Source organism: Sturnira hondurensis, unplaced genomic scaffold (assembly GCF_014824575.4).
Source record: "Sturnira hondurensis isolate 20B ecotype Veracruz unplaced genomic scaffold, ASM1482457v3 Scaffold0012467, whole genome shotgun sequence".
Lineage (NCBI taxonomy): Eukaryota > Metazoa > Chordata > Mammalia > Chiroptera > Phyllostomidae > Sturnira > Sturnira hondurensis.
In genome coordinates, this window is record NW_028085098.1 from 2,425,144 (window position 1) to 2,452,017 (window position 26,874).

Genomic DNA, 26,874 nt, shown 5'->3' on the forward strand with positions numbered 1-26,874 from the left:
AACAGGAATCTAAACAACCAAAAAAACAAGCAAGCAAAGTATGACCAATGACACTCAAATATGGAACCAGCTGACAGGATCCAGAGGGGAGAGGGGAGAGAATCATAGGGGAAAAGGGGAAGGACTCACATGAACAAGTATAAAAGACACATGGATAATAACTAAGGGTGGGGGGCAGAAAGGGGAGGGAGGCGGGGAGCATGGGGTGGGGGCGGGCAGGGTTGGGAATATAAGACAGAAACGTCTACTTGAACAAGAATTAAATAAAAAATTATATTAAAAAAGAATATTATTCTTATTTAAACAAATAGATAAACATAAGCCCCTACATAAATAATTCGATATCTTAAGGTTTGATTTTGGTGTCTTTGTTTTATATCTAAAATGTTTGTGTTATATATAAAATATTTGTAGAATGTTTAATAAAGGTGTTTTTTCCTTTATATTAAAATACATCTCATTTGATCTCATATTTTGTTTGGTTAATTTTAGATATGCATGATTGTGTTTGACTTTTAAAAGATTAATGTGGATTCAATTTCTGTCATCAATTATTTTCACTGGCTTCTTGTATCGATTAAAAGTACATCACAAAAATGTAATTTCAGTGCCACTGCCAATTAACCTTGGTGCTCACAGATCCCAGTGTAGAATATTTTCTTAAGTTTTAGTAGACTCATGTTAAAACACACATTCCTCAAATGATATTATTTAGTTACTGAAATGTTATACAACATGATGCCAAGTAACGAATGTTGGTTTCTCCTTTTCGTTGTCTGCTTATGAGTAAATGGGGACCCATGAGGACACTGGGGACACTGAAAGAAACTGTGTTCCTCCTTCTTGCCAGGTCAGAGAAAAATCTTGTAGGCCACGTTTTTGAGAATCCTATCTCAGAGACCCACTGGCTACATGTCTAGAAAGTCTCGTGTTGTGCTTGCTCTCTGCCTGGCTTATCTACCTCTACTTGTTATTTTTCTTACTAGAGACCTGGATAGGGAAGAGATTTGGGAAAGACTGGCAACAGGGAGGGGAAACTGTGCCTTTACATCTATGTAGTTAGTTTTTCTATGCAGGGGTAAAAAGCCATGGCTTATTCAGCTTTTAAATAGTTTCCTTCTCAGTATATAATTCTTGTGGTAGAAAAGTAATTAATATCACTTTGATTATGGCTTTTTCACATAATAATTTTAGAGAAAATAGTGAAGAAAGTGAAGGAGGGAGGGAGAAAAGATTTTCTCTACCTTCAGGTTGCCTGATAAAAAGCGAAAATTGTGGAGCAATATGAAACATTTACTGCACTCATCCAATGTCAAACTCATTGCTAATCAGGGATAGAGGAACAGTTGCACAATTTAGCAGAGGCAGGAAGGCCATGGAAAGATAACAGCTGTAGGCCAGTTTCCCTGGCTATCTTGTGGTGGTCGTGGGCCTCTGGCCATCAGAGAATATGGGAATTTGGGTGACTGTCCTACAGTAAGTGATTTTAGCAGTGATTCAAGGAGGCCAGCACTGAAGAGCAAATTGTCAATCTGACCAAGGCCTCCTTTGCTACTAATTGTATTTTTTCTATCAATTTACACTGCTTCCTTTTCCATTTGAAAAAGGCACTGGCTATACTGTTTTTAAATATGAGTTGATTGGTGTGAAAATTATGAATTAAAAATTGTTGTACCAGTTAATGCACTACAGGTTAATTACAGATCTTGAGCAAAATTGGGGACTGAAATAAAGCTTCAAAACACAAAGGTATAGGGTGCAGAGGGAAGGGGAAGGCTCACCCTGAGAGACAAGGCACTGCACTAGAAGCCCATCCTGGCTAAGGGTTGAACAGATCCAGATTCTTGTTCATGGTTTGCATGTTAAACTCTATCTGTCTTCCAGCACATGCCCCACCCCCCACCCCCAGGACCAGAGTGCACAGCCATCACACAGCTATAACCCTACTGCGTGAATTTTATAAGATCCTGAGCTTATTACTTTTTAACATTCGGTGGAGGCCTCACAAGACTCTTAGCCAGCTCTATATCTTAATCTGGACAAGAACCTTGCGAGTCACACACTCTACATTTGCTGAGAGAAGACACTGGGGCTCCAGGGAATTCGGTATAAGCCAACCTTGATGAGTCCAAAGCAGACACTTTACAAACATGGTACAGCCTTTAAACAATGCTGTGGGTGCTTCTCCAGCTGGAGGCATGGACTCTTTGATGCTTTTTATCTTTGAAAAATAATTAATTTTCAAAGAAAAAATATTTGTGAACATATTTATTCAGTCATGTCTATTCTCTAATACACATGTGTATTTTGATTTCTTAAAACAATGACTCAACCCCTTACACATACCCCTTTCTGCCCTTTGGCTGTTAATATGGTTATAAGTAAACATATAATTTCATTAAAATTTGAAATTTCATGCTAAATACAATTAATGTTAAATGTCAAGTAGAAATAAGATATAATTTTGCATAAAAATAATCATGTGTGCTATCTTGAGAAAATAGTATTTTTATGTTGAAAGATGTCTATATATGTAAATGTGTGTGCAACAGAGAGAGAGAAAGAAAATTGCAGCAGATACTGGAGCATGAGAAAATCTCAGTGACATTTAATTTCTTTTTTAATATTTAAAAAAAATTTATTTTTAGAGAGAGGGGAAGGGGAGGAGAAAGAGAGGGATAGAAACATCAGCGTGTGTGTGCTTCTCACATGCCCCCCCCTCCCACTGGGTACCTGGCCTGCAACTGAGGCATGTGCCCTGACTGGTAATCAAACCAGCGACCCTTTGATTTTCAGGCCCGATACTCAATCCACTGATCTACCCCAGCCAGGGCTTCACTGACATTTTAGAAAAAATTCAAAACTAGGAAACTGTGTCCATAGTGTTCAAATATGGTAAAATGATCATCACACTGTGTACTTTGAATATCTTACAATTTTGTCACTTATACCTCAAGAAACCTAAAACATGTGCTAAAAGGGAACAAGGATATAAACTGTGAACAAAATGAGTGTTAGCAAAAATATAAAAGAATAGTCAGGAAAGGCCGAAGACTTAAACTTTATACTAGACTGTTATGTGCCTGTTAAATTTAGCAATATATTGTGAACTCATGACAGTCAAGAATAATTGATTTTTTATTTTGTACTTCTCTTTCCCAACTTTTACCCCCAGCACAGTGACTGACTAATCCATCAGATGTATACTGTGTAACCTCAAATACCCTCAAAAAGAGAAAGCATGGCTCTCAGAGCAATGCCATTATCAGCATTTTGACAATATATTCAATGATACCTAGCAAGTATTTGAAGTTCTAGAACATCTGAAATATCAAAGAATGTAGGAAAACTGATTATACATATATATGTATATATATATATATATATGCAGAAGTCAATTAGAACATGAAATTTTCTTATCATTACATATTTAAATTAGTTGGAACACTAAGATTAATGTTAAGAGGAAGACTTCAGTCAAGTTTAATAAGGAGAAAAATTATTAATAGCATTTTACTTTTTTTGCACAAAACATGAAAAGAGGCAGAACTATAATTTTTCCACAGAGTTATTTTCTTCTAAAGCTAAAACATAGTCTTAGATTCTATCAGTATTCTCAGGTCCCTGGCAAACTCAAGGTTTAGGTCTCTCAGGGGCCTCTCTCAAACATGGAGGCTAATTCTCCATCCTTAGATGGCATTTGCATTCGGCTACACCCTTATTTCAAATGGCGTGGTTCTCTCACTGCTGGGGAGAGAAAGGAAACATGCACACACAAAGACAAGCAGCTGATGGCATGGCAAGACTCCTCGTTCCCAGTGTTTTCATAATCCACTAAGTCTGGTGTTTTTCTCCCAGTAGGAAAATAAACAGTCAGAGAAGAAATACCACAAATTGTCTAACTTTCTTTTTATGATTTTTGAGATTTCAAAGTAACCAGTGGCTGAGAAGCAACCAACCATGGTGTCCCTTATTTGTAGATTTTGGGGACCCTGATGATCTAAAGGACTCAAGCATTTCTTGACCTAACAGATCAGTCAATCTATCCAATATAACGCCTTTTTGCAACCATAGGGAGAGTATTGGGCTTCTCTTGTGTGCAAGTGACAATTTCTCTTCCTGAGTGGAGGTGGGGTGATGTGCTCAGACAGAGAAGTGCCTAGCTGTAATTTTCACAAGTGAAGGAAGAGCAGAGTGTGCAGAGGGAAATCCCAGTTCCTACCACAAATCCTGTCACCGGTGGCAGCCTGCTCCTATGAGAGTCTGGCAGTTTGGAGGTGGCTTTTGGCAGAAAGAAAGGGGTAAATAAGATGACTATTGCAATTCCTATCTTGCAGAAATTTTTTCTCAGCTGAATGAAAAAAATAGGAATGCCAATTTCTCCTACATATAGTAGACACCCTGGAACAATAAGATGAAAACAGTGCAGTCATTTACCTACATTCTGTTATTGTCATAAGCCAGGTCCTCAGCTCCACATTTCCAAGGGGTAGAGGGCAGAGGTATCTACAGATAGGCCCCAGACGTTAAGCTGGGGAGGGCAACTGGGCAATCTAATGTACTCCTGTTGCTAGTCTAGTCCGGAGATGAGTAGCACAGTCACTAAGTGAGTGTAAGTTAAACATGAGGAAATTCAGCCCCCATCCCCCACAGGCATTATGGAATCACAATCTGCATTTTAAAAAACATACTTCCCATGTTATTTGTATGCACACTAATGTTTCAGATACACTAACTCAAGATATTTTTTTTAAAGTGGGCAAGGTCCACAAGGTAACAGGTAGAAAGAAAATGTCCAGCAGGCAGAATGCAAGAAAGAGGTGTAAAGGGCAGCAGGAATCTGCAAGTCACCATTCTGAGCCCACCAGCACACTGGCCCATGACAGCAGGACACCACTGCTCCCTGAGGGCTGCTGCGGTCTAGGTGGGGGTAGAATTTGAGGGAGGGAGAGGCTAAGAAGAGCAGAGTTCAGCCTTATTCTCTCAGTAGGTGGTCAAGTTCTCGAGAGAAAGATTATGTAAATAACTAATAATAATTTATTGTGGGGTTATGACATAGTACAAGTTAAATATCTAACAATAAGAATACAAAAAGGGAGAACACACTGTGCATAAAAATTGATTTACCTGTATGAGTATTAGGTCAAGTAGATATACCAGAATTTTCAGAAATAAAAAGAATAGAAGATAAAGAGGCAATAAATAAGTAAAACATTAAATATCTAAAATTAAGAACAACAAGAGGGAAAAAGTAAAGAGAATTACATTGTTATGAAGTTAGCTACATTGCTCAGCTAGTATTATTTGCAGATAGGCTGTAGAGATGTATAAAGACACTCTGTGATGACCACCAAAAATGCATAAAGCATTATAGCTAAAAATTCAGTGCAGTAAATAAAAGAATGAAAGGAGAAGCAGAAAAAAACTGTGACAAACTGAGATATATAAATAGGTATATTGAATGTTAATGGACTAAATGCTGCAATTTAAAGGTAGAGTTTTCAGACTGTCTATAAAAGAGCAACATTCAACTATACACTGTTTTTAAAAAGTTGAAGTATAAAGGCAGTGATGATATGCAAATAAAAGATTGAGAAAAGATTTTTCACATAAACACTGTGCATAAGAGATTAATTTTGCTATATTAGTATGAGATCATGCAGTTATACCAGAATTTTCAAAAATAATAAAAAGACAATAAAGAGGGATATTTCATAGTGGTAGAGAAATCACAAGAAGATGTCACAATCCCAAATGTTCATGTATTAATAACAGCACTTAAAAATACATAAAACAGAAATGGATAAAATCAAAGGGAGACACAGACAGAACCCAACAGTACTTGGGGACTTTAATAACTCTCAATAATTGATCAAACATAATGGGGGAAAGAAGAGGAAGGGGAAAATCAAGGAACATGAGAAGGAGGACTCATGGGCACTGACAACGAGATGAGGATTGACTGGGGGGCGGGGCAGGGGAGCGGTGGGAAGAAAGGTGGGACAACTGGACAATGGTAACTGAACCACAATAAAAAATAGTAACTGATAGAACAAGAAAATACAAAAGCTGCAGCCATGTAAAAGACTGGAACAGCATATAAATCAACTTCCTTAACTGTTATGTAAAATACACTAAACTCACTACTGCAGATTTGTTGTACCCATTCTTTTTGAGTAAAATGTTAATTGTTAGACCATACACCAAGGTTAAAAAAAAGTCTCAATAAAATTTAAAGCACTAAAAATTTTAAAGTCATATGAAGCTAAACCAGATTTATTTTTACTGCCTAAAAACTTATGTCTATTTATTTTTTAAAAGTGAAGATTAGAGCATAAATATGTATGAAAGCAGAATAGAAATCATATATTAGATTAGGAGGGAGAGGATACTACTAACCATTTAAGAAAAAAAATGGTTACCACAGCTGCATCTTGAACTGGACTAATTTTCCTAAGAGTTAACCTGAAAAGAAAGACTAATTTTTGATATATAACTTTATTTTACAATAAAGAATATATAGCTTGATTTGCAAAAGAAACTTTCTGAGAACTAATCAAAAAATGTTTATTTTGTAGTAATTCATAAGAAGTAATTTATCAAATATAGTGAACACATTTTCAAGTATACCTTCATAAAATTCTGTATTTCTAAACTATCCCAATTATAAAGTTGGAGGAAAATTACGTAAGTAAATTGTTGATTTCTTTATGGTATGTTAATTTAGTAGCCTAAATAAAGGGAGAGATACAGGTGTATATTTTAAACTTATTCTTGAAAATAAAGTCATCACACTGGGATTGCATTGAAGGATTGTGTGTGTGTGTGTGTGTGTGTGTGTGTGTGTGAGGGGTGGTGGCATTCAGCTGATTTTCTTTGCCTTTAGGAGTGTTGAAACTTCTATAGCTTTATACCTGTCATCAGTCTTGCTCTGAAGGAATCCAGTATGGCTTTCTTACATTTATAAAGATGTCTTTTAGTTCCCTCATATAAAAAGAGTATGTTGGCCCCGCCTGGTGTAGCTCAGTGGATTGAGCGCGGGACTGTGAACCACATGATCGCGGTTCGATTCCCAGTCAGAGCACATGCCTGGGTTGCAGGCCAGTTCCCGGCAGGGGACTCATAAGAGGCAACCATATGCTGATATTTCTCTCCTTCTCTCCTTCCCTTCCCCTCTTAATATAAATAAATAAAATCTTAGAAAAAAAAGAGTATGTTGTTAGGAAAACATACAGTCTCTCAAGTCTGAGCCCATAGGTTCACGTAGACTCTACTATACAAGCCGTGAAACTTCAGCGAGTTTTAAACATCCAGTTTTGTCACAGGGGAAGGTTTCTGTACTTTAGTGGGATATTATGAATTAAATTATAGAGATGTATACAAAAGCCACTTCTTAGGTTATAAAATATACAAATATTGGTTATATAACTAGGAACAATGAAATGAAAATTAACCCAAAATACTTGATTAAGAGAATTATACATCCATACAATTGATTATCATATAATCAGCAAACATCATGGTTTTGGAGAAGAGTTAATGATAGGGGAAATAACAGTGATAAAAATTTATAAAATTATAAAATTTATATATATATATATATATATATATATAATTTAGATGTATCACAATATTTCCCATCATGTACAGTTGAATAATTTATTCCAATTATTTTACCTAATTACAGTTAGCACTTTGCCTTTTTTATTCTAGTTTCTACCAGCTTATGTGCAATCCTCAGCTTTCGAAGCCCTGCCTGCAAGAAGACTTCAGGCCTTTTCATTGTCCCTTAATCCTTCCAGACAGATCAGCCTACCACTATTCCTAGAATGTACTTGTCTGTTACTACTAGTTTGGTTTGTGAGATTTTCTTCTTTGCCATGTTCTTATTTTCTGGCATATCTAAAGGGAATATTAAAATTTTATTATGTGAAAACATTCCAGTAGAAAAGGCGAGTGAATTCAGAAAAAAAAGAGGGAGAAACCCAGTTGACTTAATTTTTACTAACGTAATTTTCCGTTTATCGTTGGAAATCTTTACACACAATCAATATACTTGTTTAAAGAAACAAAGATATTTTAAAGACCCCAAATTTGGCCACGTAACTTAAATACAGGTGAATATGCATGCCTGTATTTCTGTTTATACTTCTGGAACAATGTTTGTCTGTTTTTAAATGCTATAAGACAAAGTAATTCCCTGTCCCTTGTGGATTTATTTATTTTGCGATCTCTATGAAATGATTTCACTGAGAAAATTCCAGTTCCACAAAAACATGACAAAACAAAATTATTTTTCTTCATTCTAGTTCAGAGATGGGGTTCTAAATTTAATTTGCTCTAAAGATCATTACATTTCAAAAGTCACTAAAATAAATGTTATACATCATCTCCTTTTGTCATTTTAAATGTTGCAATTTACTCTTTGAAATAAATTTTTCTTTTGGGACTACATTGTTATAAATAGCAGATTTTGAAAGCCTCAAAATTAGAATCCATAATATAATGGCTGATTCATCGTTAAATCCATGTAATGGCCCTGGTTCTTGCCTAAACGATTATTTAGGGATGCCACAAAAAAGGACAAATGATGGGAATGTATTATAGCTCAAGATATCTTCTGTGTTAATATGAGCCAATGATTTTGGAGGAGGACTTTTCTTCCTAGAAATACACCTCCCAACTGTCCCATCTGTTGTCCTATATCAGTAATGGCATTAGTGAGTCTTTTAGATTTTGTCAATAAATTAAGTTTTTCATACTAAAAAAATCAATTAGTAAAAGTGAATGCTAGCTATCACTATGGACAAAATTTAAGTGTTTCAACTATTAATCTCCAAGGAAATATTAAGGTAGGCTCCTTTATTAGCATGGAATGTGGATTTGAGAAAAGTATTACAAGCGTGATCGAAACAATTACATGCATTAGCTTCAGACTCTCAGACTAATAAGGTTTGATTCTATCTTTGCTTCACCCATTTGGTGTGTGTCCTTCAGCACTCTTCTTAGTTTCTCATCACATCTATTTTCTCATCTACAAAATAGAGATAATGATGGTAATGCAGGTAAAATATCTAACACATGGTAAATAAACATAGAAATGTTTCATTTTGTTATATAAAGTACATTATATTTAAGATTTAATATTTACAGTACATATAATCTGTGTGGTAAAAGGTAAATTTCATTTTATAAGTAGGGATTTGTAATATATAGATAGTCTTAATATGTCAACAGTTAATAAGGAAGAACATGAAGACATTTTTGTTAATAATCATTGAAATTATCTTCCGGATTTTCTGCAATTGGTGTGCTTCATGGTTAAAATTATCAGTATAACAGTAATTTTTCCTAAACAAATGAAAGTTTTACAATACAGAAAAAGCTTATGTTATCATCATCCACAATTTAATCTACAATTTATTAAGGGCTTATGTTCTATGAGGTTTATATGTCATTTCTTCCTTTTTATTTAACATGCTATCAGTTAGCCCTGGCTGGTGTGCCTCAGTGGATTGAGTGTCAGCCTGTGAACCAATGGGTCACTGGTTAGATTTCTAGTCAGGGCACATGCCTAGGTTGTGAGCCAGGCAGGTAGCATGGGAGAGGTAATCACACATCAATATTTCTCTTCCACTCTTTCTCTATCCCTTCCCCTCTCTCTAAAAAATAAGTAAATAAAAATTTTAAAATGCTATCAGTTATGCTATATGCAATAAGTCAAAACCATTCCTCAAAAAGGCAGACTAAACACAAAAATGTTGCTCAACTTTTAAAAAATGAACACTGATTATTTTACAAGTCTGTAAAGAAAAGCAACGTTTTCTAGTGCACTTACATAAATTGTCCATATAACTCCGATATGTATTTTAGAAAATTTATTCTCCATTCATAATCTTAACAGCATAACTGATAAAATGTGATGGATTTTAAAACGAATGGAATTAAAATTAAATGACAGCTACTGAAAGCCTCATTTAAATCTTCATCACTTATACATGATTTCAAATGTTGATTAATGATAACTTGCAGTTCCCCACCTGGCTGAGTGGCAGTCCAGTACAGTCCACTTAAGTAAAATTTTTAACAAATGTCAGAAATCATTTTGTATGTTAACTAGAATACGAGTAGCTCACTTGAAGACAATGTGAAGACTGTCTCCTGAATGGAAAGTTAATGATTCTTTAAGAACAGAGTGTATGGGATTTGATCAATAGCATTAAGAATCATTTGTTTGGGAGAGAAGATGGCGGCAAGGTAGGAGGGAGTGGATTTCACTTCCCCCTACACATGGGAGAAAAACCTGGCCGATGTAACGGAGGAACAGAGCAAACAGCCAACAATACTCCAGCATATATGAAAATAGGAGACCAAAAATTATAGTGGACATTGAAAAAGCAGACAATAAGGAGAGTGCTTCAGGACAGTAAGGTCCCAGCGACTAGTGTGAACACCGGGGCGGCTGCTGCCCCAAGCCCAGCAGCACCCACCAGGTCTGCCACAGGGCTCTTGGGAGAGAGCCAGGTCAACTGCTCCTTCCCCGGCCAAACAAGGTTTGAGCAGCACCGGAGAGACCTGGTTGCTTGAAGTTGAAGAGAGGGGAATGTAGACCAAGTGGCAAACACGCAGGGGCTGTGAACACCCACGGAGTCCATGGACATCAGCTGGGTAGAGTTGAGAGTCCTGTCGTGTCAGGCCCTGATCCCGATAGTCCCCAGTCTGGCTGGAGAATTGGGCTGTGTGAGAGGCCAGGTCGCTGTACAGAGCAGCAGGCTTGAGTAGAAAGAATTCCTCAAAAAGAAAAAGAGAGAAGAGAGACACTGGGGAATTCTCCTGCAGAAATTGCTCGGGCCTCCTCGACACCCAGGCAGGCAGCACTCCCTAGGTGGCGTGGAAAGACCTATGCACCCCCACAGCAATGGGAAGAGTGCCTGCTCGAACCCATGGGGCTGGGGGGAGCCTGGCCAAGCATGTGCGCCTGCAAGCTGGGGAGAGTGCACTCTGAGGAAGGCCTGGATCTCACACCCAAGGAGGTCCCTGGGAGAGGCACCAGGCTAGCTCTGGGGAGAGTGTGCTAGGCTGAATGAGTGCAGATCAAGAAGAGAGAAAAGCGAAACCAATCACCCCTCAGACTGTTGCGGCCAGCAAGACCAGAAAAAACGGTTTGGCCAGTTTGAAACCAGCAAGAGGATTTTTTATTTTTTAAAGTAATTTTTAAATTTTATTATTTATTATTATTTTTTATCTCTCAATTTCTTTTTTCTATTTCCTTCTTTCTTTCTTTCCAATTTTATCTCTTCTTCCTTCTCCTGCTTCTTTTTTTTTCTTTTCTTTAAATACCCACAGGTGAGACAAAAAAAAAAAATCTGGAACTGTGAAAATACCAGAGTTGGACCCAAAGAGGGGGCATCCCAACAGCTGAGACAGTGAGACAAATTTCACTTTGCTATTACAGAAAACTTGCAAGTTATTGCATATTTGTACTCTTTTTTCATTATTCTTACATCTTTTATTTGAATAGTATTTTTGTGTTCCTATTCTTTCTATAAAGTGTTCTTTGCCTGTCTGGTTATATTGTATCATTTGACAGGTTTCCCCTATTCTCTTTTTCATAGTTTATTGCTAATTTAGTGTTCTTCACTTCACTCGTGTTCCATTAGCACACTACTCAAGGTCCTACACTCCCTATTCCTGTTGTCCAGATCACATAGATTCTCTCATATGATTGTTGCTCTAATATTATTGTAAATAACAGCTGTCCCATACAATTGTAAATACTACACAACACCCCTCCCAGATCTTAATCCATTGCATGGTTTCCTGAACTCTATTACTGTAGGGTTTAACTCTATTCTCTTACACACTACACCTATTTACTATCCTTTACTCTCACCTTACCTCAGAATCTGACCTCCCACAACCTCACTGCCTTCTAGATCCAACTCATAATGCTTCCCTCCCCAACAAGAGTCTAATCTTCTCTCCATCCTTTCTAAAAAGTGGCTAGTTGGGTGGGATATCATGGTTAACACTACACATAGCCAAAGGATCTCCTGTCTCTTCTATACTGATAGGTGACTATAACACATATATAATTTCTACTAGCATCACCCTCCCTTAGATTTATTAGACAACCCAGACTTTTGTGCAGCTCTGTACTAACTTATAGACCTATTCATCATTCTGCTTTCAATAGCTGCCATCAGTTTTCTATCACCCCCAGGTTTAAGTTTAATAGCACCTATAAATTGATGTTGGAAACATATACTCCAATCTCTGCCACCCATCATATGCCAGACCATTCTCATTATTGCTCTTGGACAAATATTGTGTTCTAACTTTACCCAAATTTGTCCTCTAAGATCTACCAGTTTAATACTTACCCAGCCCTTAAGAATCAGGGAGGTTACGGTAACCTAATATAATCACCACTAATTATCTTTTCTACTGTCACAGGACACACGGGGTCTTATACCTCTTCAGCATACACGTCTCAGTTCTCTAGATTAAGGCTGTCTTGAGGACATGTATTTCTTTCATAGTCTACTGAATAATCTAAGCAAACATCATGAGATAACTATGTGCCGTGTTATTATAATTTTCTTTATTTACTAGCTCGTCTGCCTATAAAACCCTCAATAATGTGTATAGCAACAGGAGCATTGTTAAAAAATAGACTCCAAAAAGTGTTCAAAAAAGGAAAAGTAATGAGATTTTCATCACTAGAGAGATTTAGAAACTAAACATGAATGGATATTTGTCAGACATCCTGTCCTGGTGTTTAGTTCCCTTTCATTAAGAATCTTATTCTAAAAATAATTAGAAGCAGGGTTTTTTTCCCCCTCAGAGAAATATTAACCTTCATTATTTTAGGAAAATTTAAAGGAATTTAAAATTTTAGGGATTTAAAGCAGAGATCAATGAAAACACACTCATCATTTAGATTCCTTGATATCAAGTTAAATGTAATGGGACTATGCTTTTCTAATTTCTTTTCTTTCTGCAGATTTTTTCTATTTCTTAAATCCAGAATAAATACTTTGCTGAACAATACAAAGGAAATTCTTGGTGTGAAGAAGGGATAACAGAAGATTATTGAAAATGATAAATAAGTAAATTGGATGTAGGTTAATATTCCCTTTAAATCTTAGACCACAGGCATCTTTAGAAAGTCAACTGTGAAAACCTAAACACTGACAAAATACAGCTGTACAGTAAGCTCTGCAGAGTGAAGGGTTTTGTCCATCTCACACAGCACTTTATACTCAGAATTTAAGACAATTTTTGACACATAGTAGGCAAAAATTGAATATTTGTTGGTTGAGTGAATAGGGGGTTATAAATACATTTTACCATTTTAGATATAATTATTTTATGATATTAAATTTTGTAAAGATTTATCAAGATTTTATTGACACATATAATGTTTTCTCAATTTTTCTTATAGTTGAAAACTGACCATGGAAAATCTTTCATTTTATATTACAGTGTTTTCTCTTCTCCTCTGTCAGTCCAACCATTGATTGCTAGTCACAGCTAGATGACTTTGGACCTTGAGTATCCTCTGAGTGCAACTGTTGTATTTTTTCCCATTGTTTTGTGCTGGTAATAATAATTCTAAATTAATTCTCTCTATTTCCTAAAATACAGTTATGCTTGCTTAGCATTCAGTTTAGAAAAAAGGAAAAAAGAAAAACACAATCTTTTGTTTAAATCATCAAATTCTGAATACCATCTAAGGTCAGCAAGAAGATGAAAGAGAACAAATGTATTAGAGGGCTCCATAATGAATCATTTGTCAGGCTTTGGAGAAAGAAGAAGCTGGATCTTCATGATATTAAAATATAGTGGACTGAGGTGGGGAGGAGTGGGGGCCAGAAATACAGACAACTGTAATTGAACAACAATTAAAAAAAACATAGTGGAAGGTAATGGTAAAATATGGTGAACAGTGCTTTCAATATGTTCAAAACTATAGTCACTCAGCAACCATATGTTTCAAAGTGCTTGAAGATATTTAAACAGAATATAGTGATTTGAAAGAGTACATTTAAGAGACAGTAGTTGTATGTTAAATGCTATCTTTCATTTAGGATTAAAAAATGCAACATTTAAGAACATTGGTTTTCTGCCTTTAAATTTTGCCAAGACATTCTTTTTTTTAATGAGTAACATTTTTTAAATTAAAGGGTAAAACATTTAGGAGCTTGATGCCATTTGACTTAATGCAACGTTCTGAATATTTTAGTACTATTATAAAAATGAACAAAACAAAAGTAGGCTTACAAATATACAAATGTGAATGCCAGAGCTAATGATTGCAGCACAAACATACAGTGGAAAGAGCATGGCTTGGTAACTAAGCAACATGTTAGAAACTGAGGTTTAACATCTAATTCTGATTTTTGTCTGAGTGCTAACTTTATTTCTTATCAGCAAGCTATGTAATAGTAAGTAACAGGTGAAGGATAAAAGCAGTGTATATGTAAACCAACATAGCAAGTTCTTCCCGTTATGTTTAACTTTGAAATTGCATAAACTTTACATTAGAATGTATTAAATACAGTTGTTATGTTATAGTATTGTGACAGTTCACAAATAGAAGACACAATTATACACAGCATGTTTTGAAAAGCTAAGTTTTTTCCTACTACACTTTTCAAACAATCCTGGCAATAGCACCACCAACCCAAGTGCCAACATGCATGGAGGAAGCTGCCTTTTTCTGTGTTTTCTGTCTTTTCGATTCCAATGTTCCCAAGTTGAAAAATACATAATTTAAAACTGAGAAAAAATATTTCAAATGTTCTTCCTCTCCTATTCTAGTCAGAATAAGATGCTAATAAAGGAATTGAAATCAAGATCTCAATGAGACACCTTCACTCCCATCTCAATTGAGCCAAGATATGGAAACAGCTTAAATGTCCACAGACAGCTGAATGGCTAAGATTGTGGTATATACATATAATGGAATATTATTTATTCTTAAACAAAAGAAGGAAATACTGCCATTTGTGTCAAAATAAATGTACCTGGAGAAAAACATCCTGCTGAGTGACATACACCAGACACAGAAAGACAAATACTGCATGATCTCATTTATATATGGAAAATAAAATGAACTCATAGAAGCAGACAGTTGAATGGTGACTGTCAGAGGTTCAGAGGAAGGAGAAATAGAAAGGGGATGGTCAAGGGTGCCGTTTTGTTATGCAAAATAAATAAGCTTTGGAAATCCACCACACAGCATAGTTCTTAATGCTAATGATACATGTACTGTATGCTTAAAATGTTCTACAAGGTTAGGTCTTATGTTGTGTTCTTACAGAAAATACAATGAAATGTTGGGAAGAAGCTTTAGAAGGTGATAAATATGTTTATGGTGTTAATGGTGCTGACAGTTTCAAGGGGGGAAATACTAATTCCTGAACTCATCGAGTTGCGTACATTAAATAACTACAGCTTTTTATATACCAACCATATTGTAATAAAGTGGGTTTTTAAAAAAACACAAATGAATTGGGGGTGATACCAACAAACTACTAATAGATAATATGATAACTGCCTTAAAATGTTAATAAGTTTCCACAGATGAACACATGTGCAACTCTGCTTCTTCAGTTTCCTCATTTGAAAAACTGAAAAGACAAGTAGTTAAAATAAAAAAACAACCTAAGAGCTTACTGTGGAGAGAAACTAAGGGTGTAGTCCTTTAGATGCTAGGAGAATACCTCAAAATATTAACTCTTCTCCAGTGACAAAACATTTATTTCCTCACAAAACTGAAGGGCAGCAGTGATATTTCACAGGTTCTGCAAATGTCCCTAGTGGGTTGCTGGGAACTGGAGTCACTGAGCCATTTGTTGGATCCAGAAATTATCTAGTAAGTACCAAATTTAACTAAACATTGTAAACTGACAATATAAACTAATGTCAACTAACATTGGTTCAGTATGTCATCATAAACTGACCTATATCAGCAAGAGTGACATTTTTAACTCCATTCCCTGTTCTTTAGTAGATTATAGATATGAAATGATACAGCACTCTGAAAGAACAAAAGAGTAAGGTTGCAGAGAGTGGGCTTTTCTTTGTTAATTTTTTTATTTTATTATTCATCATGTCAATAAACTATCTGTACTGTACCAATCATTGAGTTTAAAGCAGAAAATGCCTTGATTTATGAAATGTAAGCACTTCAGTGAAGGAGCTCTCAGGGAAATGCAGAGAAAAAGCATTTAAATAAGTAGTAAGATATAAAGGGTTAAATGCTGTAACTAAATTATTATTTTAAGTGTAGCATAAATGAAGAGTGCACCTTAACTGAATCTTGGGAAATGGAGGAAAGCTTCATTGTGGAGGAAGCATTTTAACCCACATAATAAGAGTCAGGACCAAGAAGATAGGAAGTTTGTAAAGGCAACAAAAATTCTAGACAAGAGGAGCAGTGTGTGGGAAGAGCATGATATTGGGTTTTGATGCTATTTCACTTTAGCTTTTGTTTGCTCCTAGGAGAAAAAAGAAAAAGCAATAGGGCCAACATATGTGAACTCTAAGAGCTATTATAAGTTAGAAAAGAAGAAACTTTAGGAAAGATTAAAGGGCACATCTGAGGCTGCCTAGGGATCTTTTGTTCCAGCAAACTTGCCATGCACAGAAATAGAGGGTGAAGAGGTGGCTAAATGGCTTATGACAGAGACAAAATAATTAAGACACAAATCCCAACAGAATGAGTTGATCCAGAAATTTTACCCTGATGTGTACATGCTTCAAGCTTAGTGGCTCTGTAAAACACTTGGTAAATAACGAAGACTACAGAAATACTAAAGGATATTTACAAAAAAATATCTAAAGTATCAAACAGTAGAGAAGACTAGAAAGAACATTAAGAAAAATGAATCTGTCAAATGTGTATTTTGAAAGTACCTAATTCCAATGTTACTATTTCTGATGGAAACTGAATTGCTTTGGTTCACATCTTGACATTTAGAGTGTTTTTAAATTTTCACCAAGACCCTAGTGATTCAATCACTAAAGCCCTGATTTTGTAGAATTTATAGCCTTATTTCTTGGCTGTATTCTGGAGACACTCTGCTTTACCTGTCTGACCTTCTGGGTCTCAGTTCAACCATGTGCAAGCTGGGGGCAAAGCTCAGTGCAAGCTTTTAATATGGCTCAAGGCAGGCTGCTAGAGTTCAATAAATATTGATTGATGGTAATTGAGACAGTATCACTTTTCTGAGATATGGTGTCACTCTGCCTGCAGGAAATCACAGAGAGTCTGTGCTGGTCAGGACAGTTTCCATGGCAGCAGAAATTAAATGCCCACAAACTTAAAGCTACACAAAAGTCATAGGGCAACATCATTCTTAACCTTGCATCATTCATGGCTTTTTATATAATCTCAACACAGAGAACAGACAGAGTTCTGCTATGTTTACACTGTGAACAGTAAAACTCCATGATGGCCATGCCATGATTTTCATGGCAATTTAATTTTTTAAATCTAAATTTAAATTGTTGTAGTGGAGGAAAGTGAGGCACACAATCCCTTCTCATGTTGTAGCTTCAGGCCAAAGAGGAAAGAACTTTTCTGGACTTCTTGAGTCTATATTGGAGAGAGTACATCCAGCCTCTCTCTATATACACCTATTTGCACCTTCCCAGGGCTATAATGGCCCATCTTATTTGAGGAATTTGACATATTCACCACTGGGTTATGCCAGTAGTGGTTCAGATGCCGTTCTATAAAAGGATTCTCTCATTTATCTCATGCTTGTTTTTTTCTGAACTTTCTCTCGCTATCATTCTGTATGTTTTAAGAAAACATTTTGTGACTGTGTGGGTGCCATTCTGGGTACTGTAATTTAAGGTCCTAAATCTGCTTTGAAAACAGACAGTTCCCATTTCCTTCTCCCCCTCTCTCCCCTCTTTCTCCACTCCCTCTTTCATCTATTTACACACTTCTAAGAATATTGAAACAAAGACAAATTTACTCCTTGTTTCACTTCATCTTTAAACCCAAGCCAAGATGTTTTTAACCAGCTTCTGCCAGTATTTTCCATTGTTATATATGGTACTTACATTAATAAAATGATCATTCTATAAGCCTTATGCATATAATTAATCAGAACCCCAAAGTGGAAGGAGTGAGTAAAATATCTATATTTTCTATTAAAAATTAATTTTTAATCCTCTATACAGCAGTAGCAATAACAGCTAATATGCCAAGTATTCCTTTCAATTTTTAAGCATATTTTATTGATTCTATCATGCCTATGCTATTGCAGTTGTCCCAGTTTTTTCTCCCTTTTATTTCCCTCTACCCTGCAACCCCCCACCCGCCAGCATTTCCCCCTCCTTAGTTCATGTCCATGGGTTGTACATACAAGTTTTTTGGCTGCTCCATTTCTTATACTAGTCTTAACCTCCCAATGCCTTTTTATGCCTACCAAGTATACTTCTTATTCCCTGTGCCTTTTCTTCCCATTCTCCCCTCTCTGCCTCCCAGCTGATAACTCTCCATGTGATCTCCATTTCTGTGATTCTGTTCCTGTTCTAGTTGTTAGTTTAGTTCATTTTTTAAATTCAGTTGTTGATAATTTTGAGTTCGTTGTCATTTTATTGTTCCTATTTTTGATCTTCTATTTCTTAGATAAGTCCCTTTAGCATTTCATATACTAAGAGCTTGGTGATGATGAACTCCTAAAGGAGTTGACCTTATCTGGAAAGCGCTTTATCTGCCCTTGCATTCTAAATGATAGCTTTGTTGGATAGAGCAATCTTGGATATAGGTCCTTGCCTTTCATGACTTTGAATATTTCTTCCCATCCCCTCCTTGTCTGTAAGGTTTCCTTTGAGAAATCAGCTCATAGTCTTAGGGATATTCCTTTGTAGGTGACTGTCTCCTTTTCTCTTGCTACTTTTAAGATTCTCTCCTTATCTTTAATCTAAGGTAATGTAATTATGATATCCCTTCATGTGTTTCTTCTTGGATCCAATTTCTTTGACTCTCTGAGCTCCCTGAATTTCCTAGAAGTCTATTTCTTTTGCTAGATTGGAGAAGTTTTCCTTAATTATTTGTTCAAATAAGTTTTCATTTTCTTGCTCTTCCTCTTCTCCTTCTGGCAGCCCTATAATTCAAATGTTGAAGTGTTTAAAGTTGTCCCAGAGATTCCTAAGTCTGTCCTCATTTTTTTAATTCATGTTTCTTCATTTTGTTCCAGCTGGATTTTAATTTTTTCCTTTTGTTCCAAATCATTGATTTGAGTCCCAGTTTCCTTTCCTTCATTGTAGGTTCCCTGTATATTATCCTCTATTTCACTTTGTGTAGCCTTCATTTCTTCCTTCATTTTGTGACCAAACTCACTAATTTCTGTGAGCATCAATTATTGGTGGTTTGAACTTTGAAAGTTGTCTACTTTCTCGTTACTCAATTCTTTTTCTGGAGTTTTGATCTGTTCTCTCATTTGGGCCATATTACTTTGTCTCAGTGCAATGTTACATTATAAGGGGCAGAGCCTTAGGCATTTGCCAGAGCAGGGAAACTCTCTTTGCTGTGTTGTGGCACTGTCTGTGGGGGAGGGGCCAGAGAGGTAACAATGTTGCTTGACTGGCTCTCACCCCACTTCTGTTACTTCCCTCGCTCCCCACAAGCAAATTGTGCCCTTTCGATTCCCAGGTAGGTGTGTTTGTGTTCTAGGACCTTGTGGGTGTCTACAACAGGCTCTCCTGTGAGGCTGGGAGTTTCTTCTGCCTTCCCAATCCCCACGGAATTTTATAGCCAGAGGTTTTGAGTTATTAGTTTCCTATGCTGAAACCATGGGATTCGAGGTCTGTCTTGCTCCCTAGTTGTTCCTCCCCAGTTATCTGCCTGTGAACATGGAACCCGTAGGTCAGCCAGGCCCTGCCTCACCTGTGCAGTCTGCTGCTTTGCCGCACATCCTCTCTGCCCCAGCTGCCCATCTCCTCCCCTCCTACAGATCTGGATGAATGTTTCTTCTTTAACTCCTTGGTTGTCAGAGTTCCTTGCAGTTTGATTTTCTGGCAATTCTGGTTGTTTTTTTGTTTTTAAATTGATTATTATCCTTTCTTTGGCTGTGTGAGGAAGTGAAACATTTCTACCTATGCCTCCACCTTGACCGGAATCGTTCTACTTTCAAAATTTTACACATGTCAACTAGTCCACTCATCCAAATGACTGTATGTGGTACATTACTATTATTATATTCATTCTAAGTGCACAGATGTTGAGGCACAGAAAAGTCCAGGAACTTGCTCAAGATCCACAATTGGTAATTATTTGAGACAGAAGTATAAACATAGGCAGGTCTCAAGAACTGAAAGTTTTAATTGCTAAAATGTACTAAAATGGTGAACCTTATGAAAATTATTTAAAAATCAATATACACCAAAAATTTTATTATATTTTATTTTTAAAGAGAGAGGAAGTGAAGGAGAGAGGGAGAGAGACATCAATGTGTGGTTGCGTCTCACACACCCTCTACTGAGGACCTGGCCTGTAAACCCAGGCATGTGCCCCACACTGAGAATCAAACCAGAGACTCATTGGTTTACAGGCTGGCATTCAATCCACCGAGTCACTCCATCCAAGGCAGTATAAACCAAAATTTTGAGCTTTTTAAGTTGCTAAAGTCCAAGTCAAGTAGAAAAAATGAATAAGGGCTCTGCAATGATAGCTGAGTACATTCAAAAATTACGTACAAAAACATAACATAGTAAAAGAGACACTCTTCTTTCAACTGCTATGTACCTTAAAAAAGAATTTACATGAAGTAACACTTTGTGAATAAGTGTACTCTGAAACTTTAGAGGTGATATTATGGAAGCAAGTTTGACACTCCTGCCACAGTTTCTTTTTTATTACTAAAATAATGTACTCAGTAATAATATATATAATTGGTGTACTGGAGGAGAAAAATTTAACCTTAATATTCATTATTACTAGTAACCATTTCAGGAGGTTTAAATTCTACTGTCCTCTTGGGGAATGTTAACAGTTACAAAAGCATTTTAAAAAACCATAAAATTTTCTTTGACCCAGGAAATCTGCTTCTAAGTATTTACTCAGAAAATACAGATATATAAGATGTATTTAAGTGCAAAAGTAATTCTTGCATCAGTAATATCTAAAATAAAAAATAATTGACAACTGTAAATCTTCAACAAAAGGAGTTCTGTCAAAAGAAATATTACATAAATGTAATAGCAAACTGCAACAAATTTAACCAAGGCTTAAATAAATATTCAATAACATTGCATAGATAGGTTTCTTTAAAAGCAAGCAAAAAGGGGTATATACTAAATTACTCCAACATTTAAAATAAAAATTTGTTTAAAAATAAGAAACACACAAAAAAAATTAGTAATACCTGAGGTTAAGTCTTATGGGATATTTTTATTCCTTCTTGTTTATATATTCTATAAATTTGCTTCAGTGTATGATTATTTTCCTTAGGATTAAGTTAAAATTTATGTAATCTGATAATGTGTTGCTGGTAACCATAACACTACAAAACATTTCAAATAAATAATTGTACCTGTAAAATTACTTATATTTTGTTTGTTATTATAGGCTATTCATAAACTAAGACATTAAACAATAGAAATGTGAATAAAAATTGTGAGTTACTATGGATATAATAATAAAAACAAGGCAAAAATATAAAAACCAGCAAGACTGTGGGTTAATAATAATCTTTAAATATTCTAAAATAGAAATCACTGAATAACATTTTTCAAAGTAGAGGGATATAGTATGTACTAAAACTCAATATTTAGAGGAAGAAAGAACCAAAGAAGAAAGAGGAAAGAATAAGGTTAAATAGAAAAGGTGAAGAAATTATTCTCCATCCTTTCAAACTCAAAAAGAAAATCTTATTATACTATAAAAGTAGCCTTAATTCAACTCATTGAATAAAGAGAGTTCCTTTTTCTAAAATTTGCATTTGTAAAAATCTTCTCTCTGAATAGATGTAAGGGTCAAGAATTAAGAAGAAAAAGAAGAATTTCCATTAGCCCAAGTGCAAAAATCCAGACGTCCATTTTGTTATACATTGCTAAGTAATTATTTGTAAGCAAATCTTTATTCATGGATTTGTGAGCTGAAATAAAAGGAACTTAAAGTGAAAACAAGCATATAACAACTGTGGGAACACAAAATTAAGTGAAGTAATAGAGCTAATATACACTTGGAGTCATTTGTTGAACCAAATAAAGTCAACTTTAGGTTTTCCTCATTTTATGGGTTTGAAAGTGAAGCAGGCTAAATTTGCTGTTTACTAAACTTTTCTGTTGACTAAACTCTGTTTTACTAAATTTACTGTTTAGTTTTTCCTCATTTTCTGGGTTTGAAAGCACAGAGGCAGACTGTGCTTGGGAAATTAATAGAACAACTCCTCCCTCTCAGCCTTCTTTCCCCATAAAGCCAGAAACACAAAGGGTTGTGTCTAAGTTCATAGGAGAGTAGGGAAGAAAACACCACCCACCCACTAGAGAAACTGAAGTCTTGTTGTTGATTTCAGGGTAAAAAGTCTTCCCTGGAAATTTAAATCTTTGGTGAAGAAAGAGAAGGAGAGAAACATCAATGTGCGAGAGAAACATTGATTGGTTGCCTCTTGTATAGACCTTGAACTGTGACTGAACTTGCACAGAGGGGAATCAAACTGGCAACCTTTCGCTTTGCAGGACAATGCTCAACCAACTGAGCCACAGCAGTCAGGGACTAAGAGTTTAAATCTTAATTAGGCTTCATGTAGGTTTGCAACAAACCTTAAATTTATTTGGATTTTCTGAAGAATTTCAGGCCAGGAATTAAGTTTAAAGTGGCCCCATAGGATAAGCAACATTATGATCTAGTAACATCAGTCACCTTGACCAACAAGAACAGAAGAGAGAATATCCAGGGTCCTGTGACTTCATATCATTTTAAGTTTGAAATACCTGTATTACAAAATTTCTAAAATTAAAATGGTGAAGTGATCCCAGACTGAGGATGTCTCTAGAATGTTCCTGATTCAGGGTTACTTATAGAAATATTCCCAGAACCAATGGATTTATGAAGAATGACTTATTGGAAAAATATTGTATAGGCTAGAGTATAAAATAAAGATGTTCCATCAACTAAAATAGAAAATCACACAAAACCTCACTAGCACACTTCATTTATTATTCTGAATCAGGAGTAGCCACTTTACAATACATATATAGTACTATGCCCACTTTTTTTCTTATGTTATGTGTAATTTCTTTGGTATCTGAAAGATACAGTGGAATCAGAATTAGCCCTACAAATTAAAAATGAATGACCTAAGTAATTCACTGTCCTACACCTATTTTTTTCTTGCTTTTTAACAGAGGTTGTTAGTTTCAGATACAAAGCAAAGTAGAATGAAGAAACCTAAGGATGGAAAAGAAACTTTCAGGCACAAAAATAAGATTTCCCTTTGCAAAGAAGATGTTGACACCTTTGCTCCAACTTTAAAATAAAATCTCTTTGAAGATGCTTTAACATAATAAATGTTAATTTCAGGTTATGTACTGGGGATGCACACACACAAGCAGATAACTTTGGATCACAGAAAATGCCAGAGGATGCCTAACACAGAAGAGAGCATTTGAACCTCTATACATTTGGAGTGAAGGTCTTGAGTCACTTGGACTAGGGAAAGTCAGGGTATATGAAATAAAAGATGTAAAAAGAGGAAGAAGATATTCATGTAGAACATCATAGGTAATAGTCTACACTTCTACCTGGTCCAAAGGGCAAAAGAAGTTGACTAGGATGTTGTGTCTGATCTTCTATCTGTGACTTTATATTTTATATTTATTACCAGAACCCAAGTAGAAAGCTGTTTAAACATTTGTCATGGTTAATATAGCTGTCTTTGCTTTGTTGAAGAGAGATCAGCTGATATTTGGAATTGCTAGGAGAATATCACAATCATCACTACTCCCAATACACATACACAAACACACACACACACACACACACACACACACACACACACAGGAGGTTATCAGAACACTGGGTCAGGAAATGATTTGCATGCATTACAACTGCTCAGCTATAGGAATAGCACCCACCCCAGATGACAGCTAGGGATATAATATGTGGGAACGAGCAGGAAAACAGACCTGCTTAAATATAGCCTTTGCACACAAACCCAAATATTATTACCTTCAAATTGCACTCTTTTTAATTATCATATTTCTCAAAGTATAAGTATAAAACAAGGGTAGAAAGAAAAAGAAAAAGATTAATGGAATGCCTACTGCTTACCAGATACTATATTGGATATGTTATTATGTTATCATACTTCATAATACAACTCTGTCAATTTGCATTCTTCTTTCCATGTTGTGTATGAGGCAAAGTGAGATAAATTGTTGAAAATATTTTTAAAGCTATAAATAGAAATTTGGAGATTTGAGTCCATTTATCTTTGACTATAAATGAAGTACTTTGTATAAAACTATACTCATCACTAATGGAAGTGTATCCCCTGCCAAGCACTTTGGTGGTTAAGTTACATTTTATTCAGACAACAATGTTGCAAGTGTTATTAGTGCCTACTTTATAGGGAGCAAAAACAAAGTTTAAGAGATGAAGTAACAACTAATGGTATATAATATGAATGACTAGAGCCAAGACAGAAATCCCTATCTGTGTAACACCCAACTTGAAGTACTTAACCATTGTACCTTCCTTCCTCTGTATTTATATTTCTTGCCTGGAAACTTTTACTTACACTGGGACTTGCCAGATTATTAGCTCTGACCACATGGGGTCTTATTTTAACTAAACAGAATTCACTTACAAAATCTATGACATCTTACTGACTTCGGGATTTTAGCAACATGATAGGGCTTATAATAGCCTGCTTGATAACTCCTGGGATGAAAGTAGAGTTTTCAAAAATAGGGCTTATTGCTTTATTACAATAATGAAAGACACCCTATAAAAACCAGAATGCCTCTCCCCAGAGAACTAGATAAGGTTATTATAGAATTTGGGGTTGGGAGTAAAGAATTGAGGAGCTTAGATAATTTTATCAAGTAGTGTTTGGCTCAAAGTAAAGCAAATCTGTGTGTAAAGAGTTTATATAATTTCTAGACAGCCAAGTAGATTCAGGCTTATGTTTTATTGGATAATATAATGTTAAGATAAATATAGGATGCTGTGTCTAGAAATTCCTCATCTGAAACTACAGGACTGCTTCTATGCATCAGAGAAGACTCAGATCATTCATGTAAGAGTAGGCTGTTTGTTGTTAGTGGAATGGTATCCAGCTGCAAAGTTTCTAAGGGACTATAGTTCTAGTTCTCACAAAATTAGGTCTTGTCCTTTTATTAAAGAACAAATGCATTTATTACAGGTCTACAAGGTGGAGCATAGAACTTTTCACTGCTAGTTTATGAGAAGTACTATTGACTTCCAGTCCAGATGGAGGCACAGGTAGACATGCTTCACCTTCTCACACAACTACTGACAGGACTTACAACTAAATCTCAAAATAACACTTGGAACTGTCAGAAAATTGGACTATGTAGAAGTCAGACAACCAAGGATTTGAAGCAGCCACATTCATCCAGATGGTTAGGAGGGGCAGAGATGCAGAGACAGAGTGGAGAGACAAGGACACATGGGTAGTGCCGAGAGGTGGCAGGGGCAGAACCAGCATGGGCAGTTCCACATTCGTGTGTGGTGGACAAAAATCAGGAAACATACATTTGGAACAAGTGATCCCAGCCTCAGGGCAGACCACACAGCCCATGTTTCCAGTGCCAAGAAGATAAATCCCCCATAACTTCTGGCTGTAAAAATCAGTGGGGGTAGGGGCAGCAGAAGAAACTGCTGGATTTTTAGAAAACTGCTTAAAGAGTCCACAGAGTCTTAAAACATATGCAAACCTACTATGGGAGTCAACACCAGGGAAACAACTGGAAGGGGGAATTGGTGAAGAGACTAGAAATGAGGCGACTACTGGGAAAACCCCTTGAAGCCAGGCAGAGACACAGACCCCCTCTCTAAGACCTCCAGCCACACAGAGCCACAAAGTGGTGAAGCAGGTTACCCTACATTAGCAATTACCTAAGCCTCCACCTCACACAATTTATAGGTATGGTTTATAGGGAGTCAAAGCAGCCCTACCTAATACACAGAAACAAACATAGGGAGGCAACAAAGAAAGATGGCCCAAATGAAAGAACAGAACAACCCCGCCCCTCAAAAAAGAGAACTAAACAAAATGGAGATAGCCTACCTATCAGATACAGAGCTCAAAATGCTTGTGATCAGGATGCTCAAAGAACTCACTGAGTATGGCAACAACATAAAGGAGGCAATGAAGGTTACACTGAATGAAATAAAGAAAAATATACAGGGAACCAGCAGTGAAGAGAAGGAAGCCAGGGTTTAAATCAATGATTTGAATCATAAGGAAGAAATAAACATTCAACCAGAACAGAATGAAGAAACAAGTTTAAAAAAATGTAGATAGTACAAGAAGACTCTGGGATATCTCCAACATGCCAGCATTCAAATTATATGGATGCCAAAAGGAGAAAATGAAGAGCAAGAAATTAAAAACTTATTTGAAAAAATGATAAAATAAAACTTCCCTAATTTGGCAGATGAAATAGACATACAAGTCCAGGAAGCACAGAGAGCTTCAAGCAAGTTGGACCCAAAGAGGACCACACCAAGACACCTCAAAATTAAAATGCCAATGTTAAAAGATAAAGACAGAATCTTATAAGTAACAAGAGAAAAGCAGAGAGTTACCTGCAGAGGAGTTCCCATAAGATTACTAGAGAGTTTTGATTTCTCAAAAGAAACTTTTCAGGCAAAAA

The 26,874-nt window shown here is 36.0% G+C and overlaps 1 long non-coding RNA gene across 1 annotated transcript; it reads right to left on the minus strand.

The window, feature by feature from the left end:
• Positions 1–19,915: 19,915 nt before the first annotated feature.
• LOC118997050 (uncharacterized) lies at positions 19,916–25,871 on the minus strand. Its single transcript, XR_005068594.1, has 3 exons — positions 25,760–25,871; positions 23,485–23,491; positions 19,916–19,927 (listed from the first exon to the last, which is right to left on the minus strand). It is a non-coding gene; the product is annotated as an uncharacterized LOC118997050 (long non-coding RNA).
• Positions 25,872–26,874: the final 1,003 nt, after the last annotated feature.